Raw genomic sequence first — 8,392 nt, 5'->3', positions numbered from 1 at the left:
TTCCAGTAACAAGCAAAGATCCCGTGAGATTTTGTCACACACAGTCCGGAGCAAGTGAAGGGTAAGACAGACGCTTCGCATGCTGTTGACAGAGATAAAACTGGCAATCTGAGCGGGTCTGTGGTGAAAAAAAGCACTTTCAATGCAAGAACTTGTACGGGACACATTTGTCCAATGTATACTGTTGTACTTATTTCGCAGCTGCCAGCTGCATCTGCTTTCCTCAATACTGGACCAATTTCAAAACGAGCTGTCTCAATCAAGGCCAAGGTTGAAAATTTCCAAAGTTGTCCTTTAATACTCACTCATAATTACACCATGTCTTGATGGAGACTACATTCTATGAAATTTTCTGACCATTCTATGGCCATTATCACTAAAGGCTAAAACACACCGGGCCATGCTGCATCACTCTCGTCCAAGACAGTGTGCTTGGAATATATCTCGACCTCAGCATCTCTGACCCTCCATCTTTGCCATCAAGCTAGCGTGTGTTGTGAGACTGAGCTCCTGTCTGTGCAGGAGAGCAGAGGCAGTGGTCTGAAGAAGTGTCTGTGTGTTAAAGTGATAGTTCACCCAAAAATGAAATTCCACTCATGCCATTTACACCATGTTTTTAGCCTAAACAGGGCTGTACAGTGCGACAATTTTCGACGGAATTTGGTAATAAAAATCATTCTGTGCGAAGAGAAATACGTGTCCACTCGCACAAGTGTGAAGGAGTTGCGCTGGTATCATGTCTAAAAAAAAATAGTAGGGAAAACAAGGCTATAGGCCACATACGGCCTGCGAGATAATTTCACGTGTCTGTTATGAATGGCCCATCGGTAAATAGCACTCCCACCACTCATACTACAAATCCCACAACGCACTACGTCAGCTGCCGCGCAACTCGAGAAATAAATCAGCTCGCAGTCGCGAAGACGCAGGTCAATATGTTCATCTGTACCTGATGGGCTGATGGGTTTGTAATATTATTATATGAGCATATTTTTATGCCAAATGCAGTGCCATTGAGGGTTTGCATGATTAAAGTGTGCGATATCTTGTGTGCAGACAAAAAGCAAGCATTTTCAAATGTAACCCCCACCTGGATATGTGAGCTGAAATATTCTGAGCTGAAATATTCTCATTTTCTTTTGTTATTGTTGAAGAAAAAAAATATTTTAAATCCTATTTATTTTATTGAGGAAAAAGTTGTTGCAGTCTGGCTGTTCAAATTCATATTTCTGAATAAAACATAGTCAGTTTTAGACAGTTTAATAAATGTTAATCCTGTTTGGCCCGCGACTTAGACTGTGTTTTAAATTTTGGCCCTTTCTGTGTTTGAGTTTGACACCCCTGCTATAGGCCGTCTCTTGTCCTATACGTCAGTTGTTGTAGCAATGCTTCACGGGAGTTGTAGTTCTAAGTGTGTACGGTCCTTCTCAATCCGAATACAAAAGAACTACATTTCCGGGTAAACAAACCAAAAAAGCACTGTTTTGTAAATATTGTGTGGCGGCAGGTGAACTGATGGCAGGGAATACGCCATACATCACAGGGAGTACAATCTTTAAACGTGACAACGTTTATAAACACAGTATTACAAAGCGACACATCACCTGTAGAGATGCTCACCTCGCCTCAAGTCAAGTTGTTTTGTAACATATTGTTCTGTTTTGAGTGTTCAATTTGAATGTTCAAGTACGTAAAATAAATAAGAATTGAAAGATCTGCTGCTGATTTAAAAATAATTTCAGTGGAAACGTGGAAAAAAAGTGGAAATAGTGTTACTGCAGTATTTTATCACTAAGAAATAACAAGATTTGTATGCATAGGCCTATGATGAGTAAATGGCAGATTTTAGTGTTGAACAGTAAAAATGACTAATTTTACTATTTTTCTCAAAGATGAAACCCTAACATTACAGAATGCATGATTATAATCAGCAACTTTGAGATAAAAAAAAATGTGGTTTGAATGGGAGTTAATTGTCCTTAACGTCTAAATCTGATGCTACACAAAAAGTAATAATGCATCAAAGTCAATATTTTGGTTAATCCTTGACATATCCAAGACTGATAAAAAAAAATGCCCCAGCCACCCAACATTTGTTGTATGGAAAATATCTAAATTTCTTTGCTTTTTTTCATAAATAATAACAGTGATATCGAGTAATCAAACAGGCATTTAAAGGGTTAAACTTCTCAAAATGATTGAATGTTTAGTTTTGGGGGCAGGACTGAAGTTGTTTGAGAGATTTATGCAGAAAAAAGTAGAAAAAATATGAATCTGTACTTTTTTTAATGTAGTTTTTATGGAGGTGGACATTTTTGTCCTTAACAACCAATTAGGATGGAAATTAAGACGAAGCCAGGGGGTTAACATTGTTAGAATTTCTGATCAGTATCGAATTTAGCCAATAAACACGTTAACTAACTGTCCAACTGTGTGTGCTACTAAATTTTTCTTTGTGCTATTAAAATTTTTAACTTGCTAGCACCAGTGCTACCACCTAAAAAAGTAAGTGTACAGCCCTGCTAAATGTCATCTGTAGCCTTTCAGATCCAAATGCTCTGTAGTCATGGTAATGGGGTCCTTTGACGAGAGGGTCCTGCAAGGACAGATGGACCACGCTCATTCCAGCCCAGGTGCCCCACTCCCAAAGCAAAAAAGCTACGAAGATCTAGAGAGGGACAGCAGAGAGGAGGGAGGGGGATCGTGTGTGAAGTGCCGACTGATAGAAAACTTTTTTGATGATAAATCCTGATGGTACTGAACAGTTATCTGATTAAAATATCTGTCTGAAACAGACAGATGCTCGGCTACTCTATGAAATGTTTGTCACTTCACTGCATTATTCTGAAGCCTGCAGTGTGTTTTGGCCTTTGGGAAAAAAGTGTATAGTTTTTTTTAAGGCTGCCTCAAGGGTTAAAGGGATATTTTTCAAGTGTTTAAAGTGTAATTCAAATGTAACTTTATTAAATCAAATACATTAACCTAAATGACAAATACGCCCAGAAACCCTCAGAGGCACTGCATTTGGCATAAAAATACATGCTCAAATAATTACATGACAAACCCAACTCCATCAGGCACAGATGAGCATACTGACCTGCTCAATTTAACATTAAGGCCAAAACGCACTAAAATCTTCAATAGTTAAGTCAATTGAAGCTTCTAACAGCGCACTGCACTGTAGCGATACTAATTTCAAACAAGGTAAACTTCCAGCTCTCCTCACAGATCAACGATAAAGAAGGGCACTACTTAATGGTCAAAGGTTTAATTGACCACAAACAAGTTACATTATTGAATGTTTATAGACCACCAGGAAATAATAAACAGCTGATCAAAAAAGTTTTTAATCTTAGATCTGGTGTGTGATATAGTGTCAGGTGTGTTGGTATGTGGGGGAGACTGGAATATCCAACTTTATCCCTCCATGGACTCCTCAAACAAAACAAAACAAAAAAATAATAAGACCTGAAGCAGTATACATCAAAAAATTGCTTAAATAATTTGGTATGCGTGGAGGGATGTGTGGAGGGAGCTACACCCACTTGATAGATGCTTTACTTTTTTTTTCTCATGCTCATTCTGTTTGCTCATTTTTTTTATGTTTAATTCAGATCACCACAGGATTACCAAATGTAACATTGGGGTAAGGGGCATCTCTGATCATGCAGGGGTATATTTAACACTGCATTTTGACAGCAAGCCCAAAGACACATTGTGGAGATTTAACACTAATCTTTTGAATGATCCTCAATGTCAGAAATACAAAAAGGGAGAATTTCAAGAATACATGACCCATAATGACAATGGCACAGTGTCTCCCAGTACACTGTGGGACGCTGCAAAAGCTGTTATAAGAGGTAAACTTATCATGTGGTCAGCTCAGAAGAAGAAGGAAAAAGAGAAACAAGGATTTGACTGAAAGTCTTTGGAGAATAAACACCCATTGGAATGGTATTAAACCTTTAGAGAGATTATAATACCAGTTCTTAAGGAATGTTTTAATTATGTTCTTCGAGGGGGGGGGGACTCCATCGTCCTGGACACAAGCAGTAATTTTAGTAATTCCTAACACGGGTAAAGATAAGTCTAGTTCTTACAGACACATATCTGTTTTAAATATGGAGGAAAATATAATCCTGGATTTGACAGATACAGACCAAAATGGTTTTGTAAAAAACAGGGAGACCCAGGACAATGTGAGGCGGGCTTCCACCTCATTGAGTATATGAGAAACAGTGGATAGAGAATCTATTGCCGAGAAAGCTTTTGATTCTGTTCGATGGGAATATTTATACTTGGTTCTTAGACGATTTGGTTTTAACAGCCAGGTAGTTGGATGCCTGAAATCTTTACCTTCATTGCTCTCCCACAGCCAGAATTAAAATAAATGGGAATTTATCTAAAACAGCGTCTCTTGAGAGGGGATGTCGTCAGGGATGCCCCCTCAGCCCTACACTTTTCGCCCTCTTCATTGAGCCACTAGCACAGGAAATCGGAGAAGATAATGACGTAACAGGCATATTGATTGGAGATACACAACACAAGACCTGTCTGTACGCAGATGACATTCTTGTGACGCTTACCAACCCTAATGAAAGCTTGCCTAAATTACTATCTCTTCTTAAAGTATTTGGTTCATACTCCGGGTACAAATTGAACTTACAGAAAACCCAAACTTTTTACTATGAACCACAAGAAAAAGTTTACAGATTATGTCATTTTAAATGGAAGGGTGACATAATTAAATACCTGGGAGTATAAATACCTAGAGATCTACCTGCCATCTATGAACATAACTATACTCATATAACAGCGGATATTAAGGCCAATTTAAATCGCTGGTCATTATTACCAATGAACACGTATAATCGAATAGACGTTATAAAGATGAATATATTACCCAGGCTGCTCTACCTTTTTCAGTCATTGCCTGTTGATGTCCCTCCCAAGCAATTCAGTGAGTGGAACAGAATGATTTCAACCTTCATTTGGGGAAAGCAAAGACCCAGGATTCGATTTCAAACATTACAATTACCCAAGGACAGAGGAGGAAGGGCTTCAGCCTGCTTAGAAGATTATTACAAAGCAGCACAGTTACGTTTTCTGTATGATCCTACATATGATGCGCAACGGAAAGACATAGAACAAACTCAAACAAACATACCTCTTCAATCTATATTTGGGGAAAAATCCCTTCAGAAGAAATATTTAGACAAATTATCTAAATGGACTGCAGTCCCCTTAAACATTTGGCATAAAGAATTTAAAGACCTGAACTTCGAGAGGAATGCACGAATATTACACTGGGTGGCGTATGACACAGAAATCACACCGGCTAAATTTGAAAACAGATTTAAACTCTGGACAAATGCAGGCATGACCTCATACTGTATGATATCCTCCAATAGAGGCTTAGATACCTTTCAACAACTTTCAAAAACATATAACGTAGTAAAGAAAAGCAATAACCAGAAAATGGTTGGGCATAGAACCTCCTAAAACCTTTGAGTGGATAGAAATAGTTAATGACATTTATACTATGGAACGATTGACCTTTTCCCTGAAAAAAATGGAAGTCCTATTTGAAACTGTAGTGATTTCTTTATACATGTTTGGTTGGAGAAACAATGTAATGTATTTTTCCTATGCACAAACAGAGCAGACTTTTAAGTTAAGAAAGAATGGGAGACATCTCACTTTGAAGGAAACACTGAGGACTAGCATTAAATGGAGCCAAGGATCATAAAAACTTTTTGGACCTCAAATAACACTCATGGACATAAAGGACTTTTTCGACAATGAATGTAACCCGGGTTCATTCAATCCTCATTCTGTATGTTTAGCATTTCTCTACACCTGTGATGACCCTGTCTGTTTTAAGTTCTGTTTTTGTTTAAAAGAAAATAATAAAAATAAAGTTTAAAAAAAAAATTGTGTTGTTAAAAAGGAATTCACATTAAAGCATTAACGCGTTAACTTTGACAGCCCTATTAAATATACATTCATCGCATAGTTTGTGTTTTGCAGCTACACCCTACCTCAGAAATGTTGTGTTTTTTGTCTGACAATTAATTACAGGAATATTTTTTAGTCATAATTTGTCTGCAATCTCATTATGTGAAATAAAAAAAATAGTATCATTAAGCCAGTATCAGAAATTGTATCGAATCGTGAGTTGAATGTATTGTTACATCCCTAGTCACCATTAGGGATGTTCCTGGTGACTAATTTCCCTGTCGATTAAGGCAAAATTGAATTTAGACTAATCGACTGGTCTAACACTAAAAAAACACTCAGAAAGCTGCTAAAATGTAGTAGAATTTATTGATTTATAATGTTAAACACTGTCCGAAAAAAATACTGTGTTTATTAAGAGCCATTTGAAGACGTTAATCACAGTCTACAATCGCAAAATCGTACTTTAAATGCCGCTGAAATGCGCGTTATTTTGCGCTGTGCAATACAAGCCTCACACATTTCTGTACAAAACATGACAACAACTCACTAAACGCTTCACCTTTTCAGACCAGAGGGTCACAGTGTCTGCGGGTAAAGGACCCAGAGCTAATGTTAGCTGCCAGCCTGACACACAATGTGGCTAATGTTAGTAATGCTAGCAGCAGCAGTTTGGCTTGCAGATTTATGTCCGTGTAAGTTCTTAATGTGGGCACATTTCTCCAGTCGAGTGAATACATATCAGCTTATTCTGTCACAGTTTTACATTCATCTGTCCGACTTTGCAACTCTGGATGTTTATATCAGCAAACATCCCCAAACATCATCCAGACTTCTTCAGGTTTCTTCTTTTGTTTTGTTTTTTTCTCACTGCTAAGCATTACTAAAGCAAACTGTTGCATGAAGTCAGCCTCTGTTTTGTTTACATCTGCCTACCATCACAAGAGATTGCGGTTCCTCTGGTATATAAACTTGATAAGACTGAGGCTAAGAGTGACCCGGAGCACTTTTGAAGAAAATGTAAAAGATTTCATTGCCAGTGATTTATTATGAATGTACAATTCAATTTTCCAAAAATGTTTTTGTATACTGCCGATTACAGGTCTTACAAAGAAAGAAAATTTGAATTAGCAAAGGTCAGACTTTAAATAGAATGGAATTGGCCATGGACACTGCAATCTATACAATTCTAATCATACAGTTGGTCTAATAATGTTGGTTGGTTAATGGTTTAATAATTTGTGTATCAATTACTTTGTGGCTGATCAGGTTAATTATCAGCTAATTATTGTCAGTTTCTAACTGCAGTATGCAATAAATGGTTGCCCTTTGTGTGTGTTTACCTGTCACTCACTACTGAAAGTACACAACACAATAAAAACCCGATATTTTTATAATAGTGAAATATAAAATGAGTTTTTACGTTGTCTGATTGACTGCATTTATTTAGTGGTTTGATTAATGGTTTAAGGTTACGGGCTGTTTCCCAGAGTTGGGACAACCTTAAGGGAGACCTTGAAATACAACTTACGATGCACGTAGCGCTACGAAGGCTCTGGGAAACGGGGCCCAGGTCTGACAAAGAAAGAACCAATACTTTTATAGTCATACTCCTATTACGCTATACCACATGGAAGCAGCTTACCTTAATAGTGATAACGCACTTGCCACTCTGTATTTTACACCCAGCAGCAAAGTCTTGTAACACCAGTATACACACTGAGTGTTAAAGTGAAAAACATGGTGACACAAAACACTGCATGCCAATAACATAATATAGGACAAGCAATTGTATAATTCCTCTGGAATAAAAAAAAAAAAAAACATTCAAAAAACACAGAGAAATAACCACTGGCAAAGGACAATCCCATCGTTACTTTGTGATCATCTCATGAAATCTTTGAATTGATACAACAAAGTACGTAGTAATTTCTGTGGTAGTGGATCTTTTGTTTGTTCCGTTTTGTTATATGATTTTGTCTTTTATGTGATGCAGAACAGGAATTAGCTGTAAACCAGTTTTAAGTGAGTCAGAGCTGTTTAATTCTAACTGATTTTATTACATTATTTTTAATCTTTTCCTGCAAATAATAAATGAAATAAAAGTGAAAAATATTGTGTGTTATTGTAAGTTTTAAGGCTTTCACAAAGTAATAAAACTATTTGTGCAGCATCATGCATAATGTACATAAGATGAGATAAGTACAACATTGACTTTGATGCATTATTAGTTTTTGTGCACCATCAGATTTGAACTTTTTCTCCTTTTCATACTGTTGGTGGATGAAATTTCCCCATCAACTTCCATTATAACCACATTTTTTGGAGGTCAAATTAGTTTTTAATGTTGACCACCTCATGACACCATTTACCCACTATAGGCCTATGAATGAAATGCTGGTCATAAAGCAAGTATGAAAAAAATTCTAAATGT

This window comes from Lutjanus erythropterus, unplaced genomic scaffold (assembly GCF_056507025.1).
Source record: "Lutjanus erythropterus isolate fLutEry1 unplaced genomic scaffold, fLutEry1.hap2 Scaffold_160, whole genome shotgun sequence".
NCBI classification, from domain to species: Eukaryota; Metazoa; Chordata; class Actinopteri; order Lutjaniformes; family Lutjanidae; genus Lutjanus; species Lutjanus erythropterus.
Note: the sequence above shows the minus strand (reverse complement) of the source record.